The following is a 26,089-nucleotide window of genomic DNA, read 5'->3' on the forward strand; positions in this document are numbered from 1 at the left end:
ACAGCCAGGCCCTAGAGAAACTCTACCTCTAGGAGGAAGCAGGTAGGTAGCTAAGGCCAGGAAGCTCAAGCAAAGCGGGTTAGCAAGCAGGCTGCTAAAAAGTTCGTTCAGACAGTTGAAGAAGAGTGACCTGGCCTGAAAAGCAGGTTGGAGCTAAGGACGTCTGGATCGGTGGCTGGAGCACTGAGCCCTGGATCCAAGGAGCAGCACTAAGGACCAGTGGGATCTCTGTAAACCTGTCCAAGCAGAGGCCATGAGTGCAAGCCACTCCATAGCTCACAGGGTCATCGGTACACGCAGTGGTCAGCTGAGTGCTGTACTGCACTGACGGGTATGTTCTGTAATTGTGACAGCAGAGGGCTTTCCTCAAGCTCATGCCACTTTAGCTGTTCAAGTCTTTACTGCTATTATTATGCACGAGAAAATCTGAGATGCTCATTTGGATTTGTTCCTGTCCTCCTTCCCTGTTTAAGAAGACAGCAGGCTCTGGGCTTTCTGACCTGGGAGAAACTTGTGTTCCTAATTTTGTCTTCTCCAAGCTGCCAAATTTATGAGGAAGATTGTAGAGACAGGGCACCTGGGTGGGAAAAGAAAAAAATAGGAGATGCTTTTCTTTGATCCAAGAATGACTTGCAGTCCTAGGAAGGAAAGAGAATATTGTGGATTCCACAAGAGAGAGCATGCACTTTGTTCCCTAGAATCACACAAGGGAAGGGCCTGGTTTCACAGGGAAGATGGTGAGTGCCCATCAAAGCTGCCAGGCTCTGGCTTGTTGGACCTGAAGGAAACAGACAGGCAGGGACACCAGAACACCCATGGCTAACCCATGGACTGATGACCTGTGACTCGTGAGCTGTATCCAAGCAACCAACATAGTCTGGCCCTTGTCCAGGTTGGGGCCCTGTCAGAAGAAGGGACATAACCTCAATCATGAGGATGTTCGATTTGCTTTCCTCCTTGGCAGAGACAGATACTTTGCAGTCAATTTTAACTTGATTTTAAGGAAAAGAAGTTAGTTATATTACTTTTATGAGCAAACATATATACACCTATGATGTATATACATACACACACACACGGTTACTATTTTCCATAGTAATTGCTTTGTAACCATTTAGTTCCTAAAGAAAAGGGAAAAGAATATTTGCCCAGCACCTACTATAGGCTGTTTCTGTTTTCAACACATCAGGGAAATCGCACTGAAACCTCAGTTTTGCCTATGAGGACCAGTGGTCCGTTTACATAGACAAGAAGACTGAGGTAAGTAATGGCTGAGGGACCTTATGCCAGGGCAGAAGGCGCCACTGGGCTGAGATCTGAACCAGTCCAGCCTTCTCCCTCCACCTCGTGCATTGGCTGTCCTGGAAGGCGGAGGCCAGATGTGGCACTGCTCAGCCCCTGCAAGGCCAGGCGGGTGGAGGTGGGCAGGCTTCATAAGCACGAACTGTGGTGCAGAAGTGCTCCGCTGAATTTACAGGACGCATCAGCTCTTCCTGGGCACAGGCGAGGGCCCAGTCCTCACAGAGGAAGAGGTTGCATCTGAGAGATCTTGCGTGCCACTGAGCCTGTTCGATTTTGAAATGCAGCTATCTCCCCCCCCCCCACCTTCCCTTCCTTTTTAATCTCAGCACTGAGGAGGGAATTTCTATGGGCAGGTGGGCATTGTCCAGGAGACAAGTGATACAGAGGACAGGACAGACTTCTCCAAGGAGGTTTATTCAAGGAGGGCACTGAATTGTGTCCCGGAATAGCATGAACTGCGCTGCAGAGCTGTGCGGAGATGGCTCGTGGTGCCTGCGGCACCTCAGGCCTGTGGCAGCCAACGGAAGCTTCAGAGTGGCTGCAAGGAGCCCGGTCTCTGTCTCCATGACATTTCTGGTGAAATCAGAAGGGCAGGGGAAGGGGAGGAGAGGGAGAGACAGGAGAGAGGGGATCTGTGTGTTTAAATCAGTGCCAACTGGGCACCAGGAAGAAGGCGTGTTCTTGACCCCCTGCCGTAAGTGAGCTTTCTGGAGACTTCTGGAGATGAGCTCTAGGCTGTTGGGCCTCCGCTTCCTGGCGCAGTGAATGAGCTCAGCGTGAATCTTGACTCCCATCGTCCTGGGTGAGTTGCCCACGGCCGTCTCTTTGCCCTCTGGTGGTCTCTCTCATTTTCCTTTTAATTAGCGTTTGGGTAGGATGAGGTGCGCTTGCGTCTCTCTCCTGGGAGCTGCTGCTCCCTTCCCGCCTTCTCCCCTGCAGTCTTTCCTTTCTTCCTCTCCCTGCCGTACACATTTCCTGCTCCCCTGCATGGACAGGCACCAACATACACACAGAGGAGGGAGCGATGGGCACACAGGAGGCGCTTGGGCCGTAAGGACGGCTTGGGTAAACAGTGAGTCCAAGGAGGGCGCTCGGACCAGGAAGCATTCACCCAGCCTGGGCCATGAGCAGCCTGGTGTGAAGCGGTGGCAGATGGTGTGATGGGGACCTTTACTGGGAAACCCACAGAAATACGGAATTCTGTATGGGATGGTGCCTAGGTCATTGTGGCCAGAATACAGGTGATGTACTCTGCGGTGGAAAAGCTGGTGGCCCTGACTCCGAATGCCTCAGAGCCTGGCCACCTCACCTTGTCAGGGCCTCCTGCAGGGGGGAGAAGGATGACCAGCTCATGCATGCACATGTGAATGCTTGTGTCTGCGTGCACATTACTTGAAGATGTTTGCAGACTGGCTACTGCCGTTCTCCTTGGGAGGTCACAACAGCCGAGTGTGATCCTTACTCTTGGTTGTAAAGCTAAATCCAGGACTGATCCCATTTTCCTTTGTATCTTTGTGCAGAATAAAAAATGCAGTAGAGAGGGGAGCTGGTTGTTTTCATCCCATTCCCCAGCTAGTTTTGCAAGATCTGGCCACGGTTTTGCCCTCTTGGGTAGTTAAGGAGGATCCCTGGGAAGGGGGTGTCTGCTGCTGTCAAGGGCTTGCTCTCCCCTGGCTTCTCTATGCGGATGGTATTCAGCTTTTCAATTCCAGGGTTATGGCAACGTTTGACATGAAAGGAGACTCCCGAGCTCCTAGCTCTCCCACAAACAGTGTGCTTGAATGTTTATGGGGTACTTGATGTTTAATATCAGGAAAGAGGCACCTGTGCATGAACGTTGGTGGAAATCATCAAAGCCTGAAGGCGAGGTGAGGCTCAAAGTCTTAGCTTCAACACGCCTGCACGGAGGAAGTACGTCCAACTGTCAGCACCACTCCAAGATTTGATTTTCTCCTCTCCTAAGTATGCTTTGTAAGGATAATGTGAAGCAGACTGCATAAAACTTGACAAATAGTAAAGGCTGCAATCATTAGTTTAGTTAATAGTGTTAAGCACAGAGGCAGAAATACGGGAGAGTCTGTGAGGAGACCAGGAAAACTTTGCACCCTCAGTAGAGTCTGTAGGAAGCCTATGACCTCGCGGTGCTTTACAAAGAAAACTCAGCCTGATGGTGCTTTCAGCAGCCCACAGGATCTGTGGGCAGAGAAGTCACTCTGTGTCGTGGAGACAGGGCTCAGTGTCCTCTAGCCACAGCACATTTATCCTCAGCTCCAGCGGCTGCCACAGCTCAGAAAACCTCCTCCACATGGCTGTGTTCTGGAAATTAAGTCTCAGCTTCTGTTCCTGGAAACAGTCCTTAGAACAGACCAGAGAATCCCAAGCTCTCCCTTGGTCCTCCTCCTCTTGGATGAAGCCTCTCAGCTGCCTCTGTCAATAGAACTGGGTCCCATGGACTTCCTAACCAGCTGCCTGCATGGTTCCCTGGTCTGCAGTGTTCTGGTCTGCAGCTATGTCTCTTCTATTAAGGTTTCCGAATCTCTCTGGGCCAAGAATTGACAGACTCCAGGTTCCTTGGCAAACCAGAACTTTCTCCTTTCTGACTCTGCACAGCCCTGCTGAAAGCCTCCTCTGCTACCTCCCAGCTGCTGGCCACCAGTGCACCTGGACTCCTGAGAAATCCTGGGTCACTCTGAAGACGTTTCCCAGTGTCCCTGCTCTAGCCCAGTTCTAGTCTTACCTTCTCTAGACATATGGTACATATGTATTTATTTTATCAGCAAGCTTAATCTTTCCTAAAGAAAAGTCACTAACAACTTCTGGCAAAATTAAAATTGAAAAGATTCTATTAATGATTGAAGTTCACACGTATTTTAAATTTTAGAGTGAAACTATCAGTTGATTCATTCAGCAAGTAGCTGCTGGGTCCAGGCTTCGTGTGCACTTCATGTGAGCCAGGTAAGGTCACGCACATAGGGAGGAGGTGTCCTGGTGATAAGCTAACACTAGAAAAAAAACTTTTTTAATTAGAAGGCAAAAAGAATTCTATCTCTGTGTTTCATGTAACCATAATCCTTTCTGTCAAAACTAACCTTGGTCAAATTTGTAATATATCTTTGCTAGCTCTAAAAAAAAGAAGAAGAAGAAAAAAAAAAGATTGTAAAGTCTGTCACAAATCAAGCAGGTGTATGCGATATTAAATCTGAGCCTATGTGGATGTGTGCCTGCCACCTACAGATGCAAACAGAAGACAGAGAGGGAGGGTCTTAAAAAAGCATTAGTGACGTGAGGATTTGCTTTCTGCAAAGATGATTGGACGGTTTGTGAGTGACAATAGGGGTCCGGTCATTGGTGTTCGTGGACAGTTGAAATGAGATGGTGCCGGGGCTGGGGGTGGATCTGTGCTGGTTTCCCATAAGTCTTTTCCCCACAATCCAAGCTGTTGACCATGGCGTTTTGAGTGAGTCATCCACCTTCTCCACTTTCTCACTTCTCCTCTGATATCCCTGTGCAAATGCTGTGCTTTTCTGCTGGACCCGTTCACTTGGCAGGGTGAGAGCTCCCGTCCAGGGTCGTTTGTTTGACTTCTCCTTAGGAAGGGCTGCTGCTCCAGGTGAGGCCAGCCAAGCGTGTCACCCTCTTCCCTTTATCTCACATGATAAGAATTAATCATAGTCCTGCAGCCCTTTGCTTTAAACTCTTATGCTTCAAACTTTGAGAGTCACACAGCTCTAAGGTGTTTCTTTTTGTTGTCGCTATGGTTTTGATTTTTATTTTTTCTGTTTTATTCTTGAGAAAAGCAGTTTGCGGGTTGAATTTCTCGAAGATACCGAAGCAGTCTGAGGCTCCAGGCTGCCTTGCATCTGAGCAGATACCCACTCTTCTACGTGGGAAGGAGAGGGCTGTAGACAGTGTACGGGACAGCTCATTTCCCTTTCTAGCTGATGCACAGGGCCTGCTGCAATTTCCAGAGGCAGCCTGCCGACCTAACAATATACCATTCCAACAAAATCAGTGTGGGCTTTTGGTGAACACACCCAACTATTGACACACTTTCTAAAGCAACGCTGTGATTGTGCAGCCAGGGAAAAATGTGATGTGCTAGACCCTGTGAGGGCTCTACACACAGGCATGCTTGTTATAGCGTTCAATTTATCAAGCTGAAATTTAGTGCCTGTTCAGAGCCAGGCACAGAGCCTTGCGTGTTATTGGATAAAGAAGGAAATGCTCTATGTCCTTGAGGAATTTTGAAGGTGATTAAATATGAAGACAATCTAAAGATAAATGAATTATAGGACAAAGCGTAGCCAGTGTCATGGAGAGGCACATCAAATGTGTTAGTGGTAGAAAATATTTTTTTTACAAGAATCAGGAGATGAATGGTATCAACAAGATTCCCCATAGAAATACTAAAAAGAACAACTAGAAACTGAATGCAATAACTTTGTAAAGCCTCTGAAAATAATTCTAGGGTACACAATCAAACAGATGCCCAATCAAGGAAAGAAAAAGATGTTTAATGTAATTTTAAGTTTTGTAGCATTTTCCATGGCCCTGACCTCGGAGGCCATGCAGCAGACTTTGAGGGAGGTGGCTGTCCAGTACCTGTGAGCTGGAGCAGAAGAGAGAAGGGAACTGGCAGCATGCTAGCCAGCACTCAGGTTCCTGAAAGCTGGTCTCTGTATGGTCCAACCTGAGGTTACCAAGCCAAAAGTGGACAGAGCCGTAGGAAAAAGCCATAGTGGCTCATGCCACTGCCGGGGGAGCTGCGTGCATACAGCTGGAGAAAGAGTTCACCTGTTGAGGAATGCGGTGGAGTAGCACAAACCCTGAGAAAGGCAGAGGGGAGAAAGTTAGAGGACTTAGGCCATTTAAAAGCACTGATGACTACATATTCATGCTGCACACAGCCAGTCTGCAAAAGCTGGGGAACATGCCTGCCACTCAGAGTCCCAGTTTCCAACAAGAGATCAGGAGCTGTCCCAGTAAACAGAATGTGTAGCCCATCAAGGAACAAAATAAATCCCTGGAAACTGTTCCCAAAGACACAGGTGAGGACCTGCTATGGTAGACAAACGCTTTCAACAGCTGTCTTAAAGTTCCACAGTGCCCACAAGGAAACATGAACAATTGAAAGAAATTGTGAAAATTACAGATGAATGAAGTGGCAATCTCAAAAGACGTAAAATTATGTGAAAAACCTGAAATTATGGAACAAAAAATATAGTGCCTGAGTTGAAAAATTTAAAAATTTTCAATAACAGACTCAAACAGGGAGAAGAAATTATCAGAGAATTTGAACATGTCATTTTTGATCACTGTATCTGAGGGAAAAAAGAAAAAAATGCCTTTAGAAAAGCAAAGGGAGCCACAGAAATGCACTGCAGGAGGGACAAAGAGAGAAGGAGAGAGAGAATATTGGAAGAAATGCTGCAAAAAAAAAAACTTTCAAAACTTGAGGACAGAAACAGATGTACAATTATAAGCAGCTCAATAAACTCCAAGAAGGATAAAGTCAGAGAATTTTCCCAAGCTCATGAATATTATAATAAAATGTTGAAGTTAAAGATAAAATTTTAAAGCAACAAGAAAACAATTACTTGTCAGATAGTCTCCAAATGCACGATAATCTTTAGGACTGCAGCTATTTTTCGTGAGAATCTTCATAGGCTGTAGGGTGATGGGAAGAGGTATTTGAAGTGTGGAAGCTACACACACACACACACAAACACACAGAAACACATACATAGATACACAGAAACACATACAGTTACACACAAACATACAAACACATACACGCACATACACAAATACACATTCAAACACACACATACAAATATACATAAATGCACACACATATACAAATATACACACAAACACATACACAGAAACACATACACAGATATACACGCAAACTCAAAACATACACACAAATACACACATAAACATACACATAGAATCACACACAAACAAACACACAGACACACACACATACACAAATACACACACACATACAAATATACACATATACACAAATGCACGCACATATACAAATACACATACACACAAACAAATACACATCCTGCCAATCAAGAACTCACATCAAAGCCTAACTTTATGTCTATTTCTAGAAATAAACAAAATCTAATAGAATGAATGACTGAAATAATGCATTTTAGAGTAGATAAATGCGAAAACAAGAATAGAAAAATAATATAAAAATAAAACCAAGAATTAGTTTTTTGAACAAGTCAAAAGAATCGACAAGTATTTAGCTAGAATGACTAACAAATAGAAGTGAGATTCAACAAAATTAAATTGAGATAATACCACTACTATATTTATTATAATAGGATAATATGCTGTTTACACTCAGTAGTGTACTACTTTGCCATAAAGAAATTTAAACTTCCGCCATTTGTAGAAGAATAGATACACCTTGTAACACAATGCTAAGTGAAATAAATCAAACACAGAAGCTTAAATATCACATGACTTATCTTATATAAGAAACCCAAATTACAGTAAAGGGCAGAATAAAAAGTAGATAGTAGAGAGTAGAGTGGTAGGTCTTTCTCAGCCGGAAAGGGGCTCAGGGCCTGGAGGAAGAGGCAAAGGAGGGGAGAGAGATGGAGGAAACAGGGGATAGAGATGTGCTATGTGGATGTACCAACCCACAACAGGCCGGAATGTGCACTGCAGACATGCTAATAAAAAGCATGATGTTATGTACAATACACACCTATGGTGACCTAAATGACAAGGACAAATTCCTAGAAACATGCAAATGAGACTGGATAAAAAGTCACAGAACATATCTATAGGCAAATAACTATGTAGGAGACTGAGTCAGTAGTAAGAGCTTCCAAAGAAAGAGAAACCCAAGATACTTCACTAATGAATCAAGTAGAAAGCTCAGAACTAACCTTTGCATGCCTGGTCACGTGATTTTGCACCAAGTTACCAGTACATTTTCAGGAGGCAATGGTAGCATTCTCAATAAATAATGATGGGAAAGCTGGATATTCACATGCAGCATATTGAAGTTGGATCCTACCTTACATCATGCAAAAAGCAGTTCAAAATGGACCAAACAAGGAAATCTGAGAGTTAAAGTTACAGCACTTAGAAGAAACTGTAGGAGTAAAGGTTAGAATGTTGGGTGTGTCAGTGATCTCAGTCTCTCATATACAGGAGACAAAGCAAAAACAGATAAATGAGAATAAACCCAATAAAAAACCTTTGTCTATTAAGATAGAGTGAAACAGTAACCCACAGACGGTGAGAAAGTATTTTTAATCATGTGTATGATGAGCCTTAAATATTCCAGAAGACACACACACGCACACACACACACACACACACATGCACATAGGCACACTGGGTGGCTTGGTTTAGAAAAGATGGTGGGAGACAAATAAACACATGTGTCTGAAAAGAAAACTTGTAAGCGCCCTCTATCTGTGAAAAGCTGAGTGGCTCTCAGGGTCACTAGAGATGGACAAATCCCACAATAACGCTTCACTTCACTTCCATCCATTTGAGACAAAGGGAAGACCAGAGACTACGGACTGGCCAGGCTGTGGGTGAATTAAAGGCTGGGGGCTCTGGTGGTGAGGCGGGAAATAGGGCAGCTCTCGCAGGTAAACAGCGGAGGTCCTCACACAAACTACCATTCGACCCACCGGTTCTGTCTGTCTTTCCATGAGTACTTTGGCCAGGATCTGTCATAGCGCGTGTTGTAACTTGAAAATGTCAGTCTGTACCCTTGGCTGCTTGCAACAAATAGAAAATTTGCTGAGCACAGTGCAGATTATGGAGTCCCTTGGATCATGCTTTCAAGGGCTGAGCTTCAGGCGGCAGCATCTATACTGCACTGTGGAACTCTGAAGGTTTTTAGCAGGCAAGTGATGGGAAGAGAAATTGGCCAGGGAAGACAGCTTGGTAAATTAGAAAGGAAAGAAAAAGAGGAGGTAAAAGGCAGGCTGCAGTCAGGGAGCTCAGTTTGGGGAAGAGGAAAGTAAGGTAAAAGCCAAGATAAGGGACAGGAATGGAGTACTCATTCACTCAGCCCAATCAATTAGACTTGGCTACACATTAGCTCAAAGGACCAAAAGAATGGTGAGAGTAACGGGGTGCAGCTAGGGTTCCTGAAATTGGGGACACCAGGAGGCCAGTGATGTCAGGAGGAAACAGGAAAGAAAGAGAGCAGTCTGAAATAGTTGGAGTCCCTTGTCCCAAATCCCCAACACCCTCTGGAATTTGAGGAATACATTGGGAATTTTTAAAAAAAATTTTGTCGTTTTGAGATAGGTTCTTGCTGTGCAGTTCAGGCAGACCTTGAGCGCACCTTGTAGCACAGGCTGGTCTCAAACTCGCAAGGATCCTCCTGCCTCAGCTGCTGGAGTGCTGGGATTACAGGACTGCACCACCACGCCCGGCTTGGGGAATTCATTTTGAAGTAATATGAAAGCAGTCCCGTGGCAGCCCCGCCCTACCAAGACTCCTGAGCTTAAAATGAACAGGACAGAGCACCCTCCTACCTGGGGAGACCCCCAGACTACTCAGTCATCTGACCGCAGAGGGGCCTGGCTGTGTCTGACCTGAAAACTGGTCTGAAATCCTTTAGCCATATCCTATTGTGTGCCTTTATGTGCCATCCCAGAGAAAACTAAGAAATAATTAAAAACAAAAGCCAAGGACCTTCTAATCTCGCCTGGTATTCTTTTGTGTACAGAATAATCGATTGGGCAAAGTGGATTACATTTCAATATCAGACAGGCGCCTTTTGTGATTACTTGTGACTTTTTGTCTGCTTGTTAAATTATCTTGCCCATTTCAAAAGCACTGTGCTTGTTTCTTTTTTGGTCAAGACAATGTAGAAAAACTCATGGCATACAGTTCAAGGGTACCCACTGTCCAACTTAATATCCTTAGACAACTGACATTCCTAGGAAAATAAGCCTTTTGAAATTAACATGAGGTGATTTGCTAGTGAAAAAAACAAAGAAGTCACACTGACTTGATTTTCAGTATTACTGCTGAAACACAAGCTTAATGACATTAGAAACTGAATTAAATCACCACCCCTGTACCTGTCTGAAACAAAGGAGTAATTCCTGTAACTCAAGGTTATTATAAGCTTGGAATATATATATATATATATATATATATATATATATATATATATATATATATATATATATGCTGGATACACAGGTAAGAAAAAAGACTGACATTTTTAAAAAGGCGTATTTCTTTCTAGTCACAAAAGGCATTCCTAATGTTTTTGAAATTCGTTTAGTTTGATAAGTAAAAGGCATACACAAAAGACTCCCTATTGGATGACTTAATTGGTAAAATGTCTGGGCCAGGCAAACATAGAGAGATAAAGAGGAGCTCAGTGGATGCCGAGCACAGGGAAGTGGAGAGGAAAGTGGTGCTTTATGAGCACAAGGATCCTTTTCTTCTTGGGGTGATAAGCTGAGCTGAATACCCTAGGGAAAATAATTAATGCCCGTGGAAAATGTGAGACATTATTTTTACCTGGAGTGCAGGGGAGGGGTTAATGCTCCTATGCTTTTTGTTAGTAAATGCATTTCTCATTTCTACATTAGTCAGTTTTGTTGGTAACAGACTACTCCGGGAAGCACGGAGGTTCGTAATGGCACTTTCGTGTTTGTGTTATTGGTGAGCATCTTTGCAGATCCACGTGTTCCCTGCAGGCTCTGTCTGCCCAGCTCTGTGCAGCCCTCATCTCTGCGTCTTTCATCCTTCGAGCACCCGGCACAGGGAACGGGCTGACCCTCGTGGGGCATGGGAAGGGTAGAGGTGAGGCTGAGCCAGGCCCATTAGCTCTGAAATCTGCGCAAAGCCAGTGTGTTCCCTAGGTGCTCACGAGTCATCAGCTGAGGCACTCCTCCTGTGGAACGAGGGCCGTGCACATCTGTGACTTGTGATGCAGTCTGGTCTGGCTGTGTAGCCCTGTCCGGGGACAATAAGTCCAGCGTCCTCCCCCAGTGTCACCCTCCATCTGCGCCTCTCATCCCATCCACTCTTGAAATCCACACTTTCGCCTCCTCTTCCTATTAATGTGGTGGAGTTTATGGTAAACCATGTTCTCTCCTGCTGTTAAAAACAAACAAAAAGGGTCACACACAAACAAAAAATCTAAAAAGTCAACTTCTGAGATGCTTGCAGATATCCAGAGTCACCATCTCATCCTTCCTCTCATTGTCCTGTGGACCTCACAGTTAGCACCAGCGTAAGGGCTCTAGCACAGTGGTGGAAGCTCTCACGCATGTGCCGTAGCAGAGCTTGTAGCATGGAAAGCTCTAGAAGGTTCACCATCACTGCTGTGTAGTATTTAACTGGGTAGCATGGTCTGAACCCTCTCAGTCAATTGCCTCAAGTGCCTTTATTGCTAAATTCAATGCCAGTGTCTTCTGCTATTATTTATTGTGGTGGCGGTGGCATTATCACTGGAAACACCTACATGCCCACTCTCTAGCCCACCCCTCTACCTGCTCCCTTTTTACTGATTCTGAATATTCCCAGGCCCGCCATTCTCAGTTCTGAGAGGGTGAGTTTCACATGAACATATTTGGTTCTGACTTTCTTGGGTAAAGAAACTAAGGTTCCTAATTACCTGCACGTTTAACTTTCTGTGTTGGTTTTGCACATTAATGCTGCCAACCCTTGCTCAAACAGTGTGGGCCTTTGTGATAATTTTTAAGGTAACCTTAGGTTTAATAATATCATTCATCTATGAATCTTAAAGTGTAGCCCTAGGGTAGAAATGAAGCATTATGCATAGAAGTACAATTTTGCTCAATGTCTGTTATGTATTTGTGTTTTAAAAATACAAAATGCAAGTATTCACAGGCTGTATGTAAGCAATAAGGAGCTCTCTGATGACAAAGAATCCGTATGTAGAGTTTTGCAAAAGCCCTGGGCAAATATAAACGTACACACCTGAACTGACTGCAGACTATTCTTAGCTCTCACGGTGCCTCTGAGCATTAAGCATGGTTGGTAGAAGCCTTCCGTGCTGGGCAGGGCCTGGCCGCCCTAGGCCAAGGTCTTATTCCTGGAGAGCCTGGTAGCAGTTCTGAGCCTACGAGCATCTCTGAATTTCCAGTTCATGTTCATTGTTCTGGTTCTGGAAAGAATGTTAACATATATTCTGGATTTTTTTTTTAAATTGATTTTAAAACAGGCAAATGATCTGAGTGGATATTTTTCAAAAGAGAGACATAAATGGATCACAGGATATACAGCATTCTTCATTTCACTACTGATCAGCGGAATGCAAACTAAAACTGTAATAATGTGTCATTCCACACAGTTAGAGTGGGCACCGTGAAACCACAACACTGTCGTGAATGCTGGCGAGCCCGCAGAAAAAGGGAGACACACGCTGTTTTTAAAGAAAGCATCTCTCCTTGCCAGGGTGGAGATTTCCTAGAACCGCATCTGGGGCTGGCACGGAGAAGCAGTCTAGTGACTCAGGTCACATCACGGGGAGCGACCTCAGTCTCCACACACGTGGCACCCTAACTGTGGTGGGCGTCAAGACAGTGTGCCCTGAACTCAGTGCCTGTGAGAACTTAGACACAAACAGGGCTTCCGTGTTCAGCAGTAAGGCAAAGCCTGCCTTTTAACTCCTAGGAATCCTTCCAAGGAAATTAAATACTCTATGCACTAGATTTTAACTTGCTTTTCATATGCAGAGACCATCTGGAAATGTAATTATAGTTTAAACTTTTGATCTCCAGGGCCTAGGAGTTTAATTTTTTTAAATGTATTTGAGTCTGTGAATAGACATTTTGTAGTGACTTACTTGGTTTACAATAAAACAAAAAGGGTTGGAAACAGGATCACATACCTGTCCATCCTCGCCTGGCTTGATTACAGTCTGAATAGTTGGGGTGTTCTGTAAGTGCCCAAAACCCTGCTTCCCCTGTCTGAATTCATGAAAGAAATCTGCGTATCACAGTGGGAAAAAAGCTGAGTTTCACAGTCAGCTTTAGATCATTCTAAATCCAGGAATCACTACATTTGTCACTGTGTCATTGGCCCAAGCATTTAGGCTTACTTATCCTCAGTTTCATTGCAAGTAAAATGGGGATCATCACAGCTTAGTTCCACGGTTTGTATAGAGTCCCCGAGCTGTACAAAGAGTTTATGAGGGTACATGCGCACATCAGTCAGTAATTACTCAGTTCTTGCTGTCATCGTAATTACTTTAAGTTGTAGCTGTTGCTCACGCTATGCTATTCCTGTCATTATCAAATCCACGCCTGCTTTCCCCGCAGGAAGGCATCCTTGGCATTGCTGCCTGTGCAAATCTCCAGTACTTGCTTGACCCACTCGCTCTGCTTCCTGTCGTGGGAGTCTCTTCTCTTCGGGGCTGCAGGTGCACGGTTACCTTGGGAAGTGCTCCTGTGGAGAGCCAGACTTGTCATGAGAGCTGTGTCCCTGGTAGAGCCCAGTGGTGGGCTAGAGAATTTTCAGATGCTCACACACCTGAGATTCTCACCATCCAAGCTCTCAAGGGAGAGTGGCACTGTCTTGTCTTTGTATTGACAGCCGGTTCTGGAATTTTTATGCTGCCGAATTTTCTCATAATATTTATCAACTTCAGTTCCTTTCAGTGATAATCATCTGGAAAAAAAATGGGACTAGTTATCAGACTGCATACATATAAAATAGAAATCCTTCAGGGTGTATCCTACATTAAAAAGTATCCTTAGTTTGTTTCTTGACATCAACTGTGATGTTCACCGGTTATGACTCCAGCACAGGACCCAGGAAAACTTAACCATGCAACTATTCCCACTGTAATTCTGCTCCATCCAGTCTTGGGAGCCTCCAATAAACGAACTGACATCACACACGGGCCAGTTTTTAGATAAACAAGAAAAAGAATGTACCCTTAAAGGCATTGCCTACTTATAATTTATAAAACACTCTAACCCAAATTGATAATGATGCATGTTTGAATAATTCAAGAAACAGGATGTCAATAGCCATTGGCACCATGTACCAAGAGAGCTTCTTCTTTTGAATTTTAATTTGACTAATTTGAGATGTTAGAACTTTATTGTGATAAGCACATAAAGTAGGTAGTAGACTTTATGAGGTAGTAGACTTCTTGAAGGGTAATTTAATCAGGAGTGGGGGACATCTACTATTGCTTTAAAAGGCAACAATTACCCTAAGGTATATCACGAATGTTCTATAACTGAAAAAGGGCAAGATATCCCAAGCAGAATATAAATAGAGTAAAATAAGGCATTGGAAATACTTCAGGAAAGAGTCAATGCCAAGTTGCTTTCCTCCTATGTGTAGTATAATTCCATATAGTACAGTACAGCAAAAACAAATTTATCATATAGAGACTCATCATTTGAATTCTTTAATTGATAACACATGAAAATACAAGCAAGAAAAACAAAACAAAACAAAAAGATGAGGGAGACTACTTTAAAGAGATTCTGGACAGAAACAGAAGCAGTTAACAGAGTGAAAAGAAAACATGGGATGGGAAAATATTTGCAAGCCATGTATTTGCTAAGGACCTAGTGTCTGAGATATACTTAGAACTTGATAACTGTATCTCAACAGCAAAGCACCTGAGTGGACATTTCTCTAAAGACAAAGTCTCCAAGCTTGTGAAGAGCTGTTCTAAGTCATGGAAGCTGAGGCAAGTGCAATCCTGTAACTAAATAAATTTATCATTACATCTGTTAGTATAAGTATCTGCAATCAGATAAAAGACAATAACAGCAAAAATAACAGAACATGACACATTAGGTAGAATGTAGAGAAATCAGAATGTTCATGCAATTATGGGGAAAACAAAATTACCTGTGAAAACAATATGGCAGGTCCTCAAACATTAAAAACTAAAACAATTGTAATCAGTTTTTAGATATCTGTACTTCTGTTTCCATTGCATTATCTACAATAGCCAAGATGCAGAAATAACCCAAATGACTTCCCTGGGAAGTGGATAAAAATTATGGTTCTTGTATGCAGCAGACTATTAGTCAGCCTTAAGAATGCAAGAGGAGATGAAGGCAGGTGTTGTATGTAATAGGAAGGTGACGTTAGTGTACTAAGAGGAACAAGCAAGCCTGAGAGGCAGGTTGCACAGGGCCCCCCCAGGTGTCTCTGAAGTCCAGCATCTCAGACACACAGACCGGACCGGATTAAAGAGCCCCAGGGGCTTGTGGGTTCATGTGGGGGAAAACGTTCCAAAGAGCTGCTGTGTAAGGCTGGGCTCATGGCTTACAATACTGTATGATTCTGCTGGAAGCTTCAAGGCAGATCTCGTGGGTTACTTATTAAAATGTTCCTTAAAACATAAATTCTGTGAGAAACTGTGCCACCTTTTCATCACTGTGCTACAGCGTAAGGACAAGAGGATCTTTTTCAGTTCTTACAGAATTATGTCCAGACAAGCACATGAAAAATGCAAGTCAGAATAAAAGCCAGAAATTTCTTCGTGCCTCAAATATGTAAATATATTTGAGGGGAACACTTTAGGAAGGGGACCTATGAATTCAGAGTTTCCAATGGCTACGTTTTATAACATATATTACAATAACGTATCAGGCTATCTCCAGCTTCCCATCATTTGTTCTATTTGAATGCTCAGAGCGAGCATCAGTGACATCGTTATTATTCTCTTGGTTGAATAAATAAGCGGGGAGCTGGAGATATTTCCTAGCTTCCCCGAGGCACACAGTGCCAGATGACCAGAGCAGAGCAGGACTTGGGGCGCATCAAGCCCTTGTTCTATGAAGCGTTCACCTCGGGATGCTGGGAAAACTGACTGATTGATGCCAAAAGCTAAGGATGCAGTAAGGGCAGGTCCACCTCCAAGGTCCAGGTTACTCGTGCCCGGAGGTCACTGCTAATCTGTGTTTTCATGGTGATCCCTTTTCACTCTGTATATTTAGGCATGAAGCTGACCACAGATGTAATTGTTGTGCATGGTTTATTACAAAGTGGAAAGGCACCGCACATATCTTAGTCATTTCTCTATATTAACATTATGAGAATAGAAACAGATAAAATATAAAACCACACCATGCCATTACCTGTCAGATTCCTCTGTGTGGCTTTTGCAAATCTCGCCCACTGAATTTCAAAGTCCAATTTGTGGAGACCAGTTTGACATTTTAGAATATTTTGGAGTATAGCTGATACACTGACAACAGCCTTCCTGAAAATATTTAAAGACTGTCACCTGAAACAGCATTTGCTTAGCTCACGACTTTCATGCATAATACCACAGCCCTAACTATTATACATATGTACACCATATCTTTTTCAAGTGCATTGAAAATAAAATGTAATTGAAATAAAATGAATTCATTTAAATTTATAGAGGGGGAGAAGAGAGGACATAATTATGATCTATTCTTGTTATATTCCATGAGAATGGCCACTTAGAAATTTCAAGCCTGTGGTAGATCAGGGTTATTTCAAATTCATCAGTATGTTACCGATCATAAGACCGATTGGGACAGGCACATGTCCAGGTGTTGACCACCTTACATATCCTGGACATGTGATGCATACAATTTCTCTTCCTGCTCAGCCACTGGGTGCATTATTCACACCCACACTTTTCTTAGCAACAAGGACTCCTTCTGGGAAATGGATCACTTGGTGATTTCTCAATTTGTGAACACCAGAGAGTGTACTTACACCAACGGCCTAGTCTAGTACACACCTAAGTTATATATTCTGTTTATCCATTGCTCCTTAGGGCCAATGCACCGTTGCCAGAGTTGATGAGCACATGTCAGTATCTCGGAGGCTGAAACAGGACACAAGCTAGAGCCCAGACTCAGGTGCCAAATTCGGTGCTAAGAACGAATTAGAAACTTATAGCACATTCTCACAGGGCAGAGTACTGTCACAAGCAAGGAATGGAACGGAGCTTGGATTTATTCATCAAAGAGCAGAGTTTCAGTAAATTGCACAGAAGACACCTATCAGAGAAGTTAGCATTTTTACTAAGACATGATTGAACAAATGAAAAAAATGTGTAATTTAGTGTGCACCCGAGGCATGCCGGATACTCCTCTGGAAATTCATTGTTAAAATTTTAGTGCAGTATTATCAAAATTCAGTGAAAAGAGGGGTTATTATCCTACTTCAGGATGAAGATGCCAAGGCTCAAAATGTCTTTTATTCAACACCTCAAACTTTCTATGTAAGACACCTGGAATATGAATCTTTTCAAAGTTCAGGGCGCCTTCTGTAACTGCTGTTACCCTCTCTGAGGGTGGAGGAACAGGAACGGAGGTATAGAGGAGTCTGGAAACTCGTCTGAGGTCATAAGGCTGCTAAGGAACAGGAGCAGGCTCTACGTGGTCTCCCTGATTTCCCAGCTCTCTTGGCTGAGCTCCGTTTCTGTGCTCAGGTGTTGTTAGTTCTCATGAAGATGAAAATGTCACTTGACCCAAAGCCCCCATCTGCTACCAGTGCATCTCTGTCCCATTGCTGCCAAACACTTTGAAAGGTGTCTCTGTCCACGTGGAAGCCAGGTCCTCTGCTCTCACTCTGGTAACGTGTTTTCAGTTTGGCCCTGGCCCTCAGGGTACACGTGGGTCTTCTGATCCCACACTTTACAGTGCCTGAGTGGCTCTGTCCTTGGGTCTTGCTTCTGGAGTAGATGTCTCCTCAGGGCTCCAGTGCTGTGTGCTTTCTCTTGATTTCCATCTGTCCCCCTGACCTCCCCCTTCCTCTTGAAGTTCTTAACATGGTGTCTCAGTCCTTGATGTTTCTTGTAGACTTGGTGGATTTATTTCAAGTTCATGGTTTTAATTCCACCTGAATTCCAGCAACTTCCTAAATGAGAGCTTTAGCTCAATCCTCCTTTCTACCTCGAGGCTCGTGTTTTTGAGTGTCTACTTTGTGTGTCTACTTGGGGATTTAACATTTCAGATACATGATTCCTACTGTTTCTCCCAAACCAGCTTGACCACCTGTTTTTCCCATTTTACATCCTTGTAACTGCTGCCACATGGATCCAACCCACTAGCACGCCTTGTCTGGATTATTTAAAATAAGCAATAAAAGGTTTACGTGTCTCACTGGCTTTCCTGCTGGAAATGTGGTTGCCTATTGTCTATTTTCAATATGGCGGCCGTGGGTCTCAGTGAGTCTCATCACGCAGGGCTCTGCTCCGGGCTCCGCTGCTGTTTCACCCAGGGTGAGAGTCCAAGTGTTCACAGAGCCTACATCACACTTCAGCTCTAGGATGCTGGCTCCAGCAGTGTTTCTGTGGCCGAGCGGCCCTTTCCCAGATAGCATCTTCACTACCCACCGCAGCTCCTGCAAGTCTTTGCTCCTGCTTTCTGCCTTCTGAGACCTCTAGCCTGAGTCTTCTGATGAGGAAAACCCCTACACCTCACTGTGTGTCTGCTACTGTTTGTTTATTAACGTTTTTTTTTTTAAAAAACCATATTGTCAGGTGCGATGAGGTTGTCTACTTACTTAGCATGACTGTTATCTGTCATCTGACTTTTGAACTAGATTATAAAGGCAGAAATTTGGTCCTTTTCTGCTGTCTTAACTTTGCACAAACTAAAGGTTGTTCTCTAAAGTGTTTGGGGTCCAATCGGCTCTTCCTTCTAATCGTGGCTATCTAACCAGAGATCAGGCCCTTCCTGCTAATCACAGATTTCTGCAGACTGTTCCAGGCTATGTGCTGATGTCCAGGCTGTTCGATGGGATGGATCCCTGCTGCCATTTAATGAGTTGGTTAGGGGTTGACTCCTGGTGTGGCCCTGGATCAGTGTTTACTTGTGTGCCCTCTGGATTGTAATTCAGGAAATAATGTTGTTCAGGGCTGCTCTGAAAGTGCAGGAGAATTCTTTTGCCCTTAGAGCTCGCCAAACACCACGCTTTCTTTTATTTGGTTAAAAGAAAGGAGAATTTGTTAGCATTGGTGTATAAAGGAAGAGTGAGAATCATTCATAAATGTTTCCTTCGACTCTAATTGGCCTGAGATTAACCTCTCATTATCACAGCAAAGCCTAGCCCTTCCCGGGTGCTTTGAACACTGTATTTCAATAATTTGGTCTTCATGGGCCGTGAATTTCTCTGTCACACTCTGTTGTCATTTCACTCTGTGAACTGACTGGTGCTTACCCGTATCAAACTCCATTTGTCCATCACTTTAAAAAGTCTTCATAATTCCCAACTGCTCATGGAGCTGGGTGTGAAGATTGGCCTGGGTCATCTGTTCTTTCCAGAATGACAAATAACCTTACATGGCAATCCTCACATTTTGTCTTAATTCCTTGGCAAATGTTAATTTAATTTTCTGCTAGATTGTTTCAATCTCATGCAAAACCAAAGTGAACCAAGCAACTACGACAGAAATAATCCCTGAATTGTTGGGATAATTCTTCCACTTAAATGACTATTATTTGCACTTAGTAGCAGCTTTTTAAAAATCATCAACATAATCACTAATGTCAGTGTGAACCACATAGAAATGTCAAACCTGCATTTCCTAGTAGAAGAAAATAAATGATTTAGTGGCTATATAAATTTATTTCTCAAAGGATTTTAAATAGAAAACTGGGAGGTTAAATAGAAAACACCTTGAGTGCATTGTGGACCGAGAAATAGTCTTGGATGTTCTCGAATCCAATCACAGCAGAGATTGCAAATAAGAAACTCAATGCTCACAAAGGGAAGATGAATGAATAGGTTCACATCACATCAAACTGGTCAGAGATCAAGACTGAACTTTGCTCTTTGAGTGCAATAAAACTCTGAGACCATATGCAAATTTTGCTGAGTATTTGATAGAAGGACAATTGCTGATATAGTATGATACCAGTGGCAATTTAGCAAACAGGTCAGTGCTGTCTCAACGTGGGCACCAGATTTCACCTTCCTGTTTCATGGACACGATTGATCCCTTTCGCAAATTTAAGCCCAGGAACCGCGTCCAGCTCAGTTGACTTTATGTTCAGCATCCGACTGTGGAACCTTCTTCCCTCTTGCTGGCCCTGACAGTTGACGTCAGGGTCACCTGCCAGGCTTTGGATTTCTGTGACTTCAGCGTTCTCTGAGCTCAGGAGCAGACCTTGAAGTCCTGAATGTATTTCCAGGTTCTTGTGTGTGACTGTGACCTGGTGTTTCACACTTCTAAGTGGAAAAGAGTGTTGTTTTTATCCTCTGCTGACTTCTCTCCTCTGAACAATTAACAGATACAGACACATAGTAAGTAAGAAATTCCATATCTTGTCCTCCTCCCCAAAACATTTGTTATAGGCTTTTGAAATAATAGCACATGTGATAAAATAGAATTATAATTTTATTCTATTGTAGATTTGAGGTTGTGTCCATGTAAATTTGTGAATCAGATATTAGCAATAAATAATTTTAATTTTTCCTTAATGTATAAGAAAACTTCAGAAAATGTATCATTTGTTATACAATGTGTGTTATGAGGAAAAAGCACTAATATCTGTTTTATCATTAAACCCATCCCTCGGGCATTCCTGTTCTTATAAACCCTGTGCCCCATCGTTAAATGAAATAACTGAAGAAGCTGATTAAATCTTTTGTAATAATCAGGATCTACATGATAATTGAATATCAAACTCAAAGTGCAAATCACCTCCACCGTTTCCTGAGACAGAAATTGTATGAATTGCTTTTTGTGTGATCCAAAATAATATCCCTCTGAGTACTTAGCAACTAAGAGTTTAGCTATTGTAATAATGCACATTAGACCAGAGATGGGCTGTTCTGTGCTCTTTCTTAGTAAGAATTTTGAACAACTGTAGGCCTGAGGCTCTTCCTATCATTCTTAAATTAACCTTTTCGGGTTATAAACCATAAGCTCTAGAATGTTCCAAATGGGAAAAACCCAAGATTGGCCGTTAATTTCACATGAAAACTTTCCCATGCTTGATCTTTATTTATTTATTTTTTTGTAACATTTTATTAAGCTGACTTTTTCCCCTTGAACTCTAGTTAAAACTGGTGTCTTTCTCAGTTACGGGGCTCTCAGACTGGAGCTGACTTACATTCAGGCTTGATAAAAGCACTCAATATTCCTTAACAGAATTGAGTGGCTATCACGTCTAAAGCTGAGTGTGGCCCAGAAAATCTGACACCACCTAAGGCAGGGTGGCTACTCCCTCCCTGTGAGATTTTGCATATCAGTTTGAGGCCTTGTTTTTCTCTCCCTAATAAACAAGCAAACAAAGGTCAAGATCACAGCCTTAGGAAAGCATCATAAATCACTATAATTAACATTTTCATGTGATACATACACCCCGGAACAGAAGGAGTTTAAAATTATTTTTCCCCACCCTCTGGCAACCTCCGCTCTACTCTGCTTCTGCGAGGGTGACATTTTTAGATTCCACATACATGTGAGATCCTGCGGTATTTGTCTGGCTTCGTTCACTCAGTTTCATGCCTTCTAAGGTCATCCACATTGTCAAAAATGACAGAGCTGCTTTGCAGGCTGGCTAGAATGTTACTGTTAATATGTCCCACAATTCCTTTACTCAGTAAGCCCTTGTGGGTTGAGCTTTCCATGTTGTAGTAATTTTGGATAATGTTGCTGTGACTGACAGCTGCAATCTCTTGGGCACAGAGGCTCCCTGTCCTTGGAATATGGACCAACAGTTATGTTTCCGGGTCATGTGGGAGTTCTGTGTTTGCTCTGTTGAGGACCCTGTGTATTGTCCCCTGTATCAGGACACCAGTTTACATTTCTATGCAGAGCCTGCAGGAGTTGTGTTTCCTCACATCCCATCAACACTGTGCATGGCTTGTCTTTGTCATGCTAGCTGTCCTGAGAGATCCGTGGTGTTATCGCACTGTGTCCTGATGACTGGTGATTTAAGGCCACCCTAAGAGATGTGTGTGTCCACGTGCACGCCTTCGTCCCATGCATTTTGCATTGTTTGTTATGGTGCTTCTGGTGTTGCCCATGGTAGCTGCTGTTGAATTATATGAGTTTCTTAATGTCATAAATACAAACTATCAGACAAATTGTTTCACTTACTTTCCCCTCTTCTGTAGGTTGTCTTTATTTTGTTGATTCTATTCTTTGCTGTGAAAAGTTTCATTATCAATACTAGATAAATGAGTGATTATTTTTTACCTTGCATTGATTTTCATTTTATGTGAGATACTTTTAGTTATGCATCACTAAAAAAATTAAGAAAAAAGTGACAAATAATCTTTCACCTTTTATATGAACTCGGAAGAATGGTAATATCCTTAAGTAAGAAGAGGCATGTTTTAGCTCAAGACAAAAGAAACATATCTTGTGAGCATCACTTTGTATGGATGTTGTAATGGAAATTTCCACGAAGAAGAGGATACGTTCCATGCCTTAATATTGCCTTGTACCTTTTAAAGTCATTAGTTCTTTCATAGTTTGGAGAAATAATATGATTTGAAGTCTTTGTGGAAGTGTTATTTTCTTAAATATAAATGTTTTCTCCGATGCACCTATCTGGATGGCTGAGATCAAAAATGCTGCAGGAGAATCTCAGGGAGACTGTACCCTAAAAGAAGGGGTCACTCGTGGTCAACTTGCCATTCTCAATGAAGACGGGTGGTTTAGAGAATTTCCTGTTGTTGTCAATCAGCAGTGGCTGGCCTGGGTTTTTTAAGGCTCTGTGTTGCCCTCCACCCCTGATAAAATATGGGCATAGATGAAAAGAACTGTTTTTCATGTAACAGTTTTCATGACTGTCTACCTTTCCTGTAGGAAAGGAAGGTGCGTGGGGTGGAGACCAAACTATGTGCTGGGAAGGAAGCAGCCCGTTTTGTGGTCCCCAGCTCTGTTCAGCCTCTGAGGACCCGGGTGAGACTGCAGGACACAGAGAGGAATGCGTGATAAAAGCTGCAGGGGCATGGGGAGGTGCCCATCTGAAAGGCAAATGCCCGCAGAGGCTAGTGGTGCTCAGGGAAAGCCCAGGCTGTCCTGCCAAGAAGAAGAGAAATTGGTGACAATGAAGTGAGGTGATGTGTGAACCTCTCCCTTGCATTGGAGTCATGCAACACGAGCCTTAGATTCCACTGGAAAAATAATTCTCTCCTGGGGCGATCTGCACACCACCCAAGGCAAAGGCTCAGCATTATAAACTCCTACAATGCGAAACATAATGCAGTTTGATTTTATTTTCCCACACAGTTTACGACAGGCTTGGCTGGTGCGTTCAAAGGGGAAATTGAGACAGCGAACAATTCAGGAGACAGAATATTGCGTTTCTCAGGTTCATTCGCTATGACTGTCTACCAAGCAATTATAGGCAAACTCTGCTTTCTCTCCCAGAAGATAATAAAATGATAATTAGCAATCTGTTCCTTCATTTCTTCATGTGTTCTTGACCTTGTCTTGCTATTTAGGACTTACCATTTTACTGATGAGTTTTAGGAGTAGTATGATTTGAAGTATTTGTGGAAGCTTATTTTCTTAAATATGAATGCTTTCTCCAATGTACTCTAAGCATCATAGAGAAGGCCTTTGCTAATTCTGCTTTCTTAGATGCTAGGAAGTTTTATAAGCCTGGAAACTGAATGAATTATCTTCTGAATATTTATTGGGTGCTTGTGAACTGTAAATCATCCATGAGAGCTTAATTACATTTACTTCACCTTTAAGAGCAAGTGCAGGGTACACACACAAGTTTCTGATGTCTGCAGCTAAATTTCCCCTGGGTGGTGCACCCCTAAGCCTCAGCTTCCCCAGCCGCAAGTGGTGAAAATCTCCCCAAGGCTTCTTGTGAAGATTAAGCAAACGTCTTGCATACAATTCTTGGATCCCAAGGACCTGGTGTTGTGAGTATAAATCAGGGGAGAAAATTGACCTTGAAAATTGCTTGTGAATAGCGGCTAACACACTGGTCTAAGCCATGAATGCTGGGAAAATGCAGCAGTTCTTACAAGTGTAGGTCCTCGCTGGAGAAGGGGAGGCAGGGACTGGGACCACCCGGAGAACCAGGAGGTCTCTACCCCCTACCTCAAGTCCTGAAGATCCCTTCTGACACTCTGAAATATTCCCTTGTTTCTTCTTAGGGCACACTTTATGGCTGCTGGCCCCAGGAAAAGACTCAGTAATGGTCACAACCAGCCAGGAATTCAGCCAAGCCATGCTAAGCATACAGAACCACAGTTAGCCTTTAAGCCTCTTTCTGCCTGAGCCTCCCTACTGCGTGCTCCTGGCAAGCCCATCTTACCTATGTGTCAGCAAAGCGGCGTCCATCCATCCCCCTCTGCCCTGCTCTCCACGCCCACATTTAAGGCGGTTTTGTCTTGATTTGTTTTACACTGAATGAGTTCAGCAGTTTCAGCAGAGGACCTCGCTGTAGCTATGTAGCAGTGTTCCTACAGACAGCAGACTGAGCTTCCTAAGTCCCATCTGATCTGAAAGAATTCTTACAGAGTTCGTACAGTTCTTAAGAATGCTGCTCCTTTGGCAATGAGAGACAAAGCAATAGAATAAGCAAGTGTCTGTCCCAAACAGAGACTGTGCTGTCTTGGACAGGAATAAGTGGGCCAACTCTGAACCCTTTCAGTATGTTTCCCTAAGGGGCCGATAAAAGTTGTTAATGATGTTCTCTGTGTACCTCTGAAGAAAATACGAGAATCCCCTCAGGTGGGGAAGCAGCCGTAGGTCATGGTAGACAGTAAGAAGTCCAATGGTCTAACAATGCTGGTAGTTATTGGATGAAATGAAAGATTGGAACGTGATTTATAATCATAGAGGATAACTGAGAGGAAAATGTAATTAAACAGGTGATACACTCAATCTGCTTTATTCCTGGCTAAACATCTATGGATTGATTAATCAAATACAGATCAATGATTGCTTTTTTTTTTTTTTTTTTTTTTGCAAAACATTTGTGTCTGTACTGATTTGCACAGACTATTACCTTGCCTTATTCACTGACAACACAGTGCTAGTGGGACAGGTATTATGTTGAATTGGCACTGTGTAAGGCATTACAGGAAATCTAGTGAGGACTGAAGGCAGATGGGAGAATCATCTGGGTCGCAGACAAACAGCACAACGTTGTCTATGAGGAACCCGAGTGTCTGTAGATTTCGGTGTGTGAGGATGTGGATCTCTCCTCCAGGCTTACGTGGGGATGACCCGAGAGCACAGTGAACTTGTCAAAGTGAGAGAGTAATCCAATGAATTTGAGTACACTGCACTGGGGTACTACTCCTCCCAAATCATGGGCCCATTGTTAAAAACTGAGAAGCAGACCTGAGATTTCCTAGTCAGATTCGGAAGTGATGGGTGAGAAAGGATGATGCTTGGCAAGAGCTTGCACTGATGACAACCTGAAAAACTTTTGCTTTTGTTGAATAAATGGCTTCATTGTGAGGTCAACCAGCAAGGGAGAGAGGAGCAAGAAATCCGAGCAGTTTCCTTGAGATCTTGGTAGCGTGGGAATTCATAGGAAAGGAGAAGGAAGAAGCCACTTCAGACCTGCATGGGGAGAAGGGACCAGTTTTAGGGTTTTTTCCTGCACATGATTCTAGACAATCATTTGCCTCTCCACAGGTCACACCCGCTTTTCAGGGAACAGAGCACGTTTTGCCTGGTGAGTTGTATGTTTGAGATGTCAGACGCGTGCACTTCATTATTTAAGCTGTTCCTGGCCAGCTGTCCGCTGGGTTTAGCGTCCTTTGAGCACAGCCGGGGGGTGAAGCGGCCAGCCCGAGAGGGGTGATCTGGAAGATCCTGCACCTTCTCCGAACTGCTTCC

The 26,089-nt window shown here is 43.3% G+C and overlaps 1 protein-coding gene across 10 annotated transcripts in view; it reads left to right on the forward strand.

Annotated features, from left to right (window-relative positions):
• The window catches only part of Nrg3 (neuregulin 3), a 956,071-nt gene that overhangs the window by 489,688 nt on the left and 440,294 nt on the right, over positions 1-26,089 (forward strand). The window lies entirely within an intron of this gene.

The sequence above is a fragment of the Cavia porcellus genome, unplaced genomic scaffold (genome assembly GCF_034190915.1).
Source record: "Cavia porcellus strain 051 isolate PalLab524CR breed Dunkin Hartley unplaced genomic scaffold, mCavPor4.1 scaffold_23, whole genome shotgun sequence".
In the NCBI taxonomy this organism is placed as follows: Eukaryota; Metazoa; Chordata; class Mammalia; order Rodentia; family Caviidae; genus Cavia; species Cavia porcellus.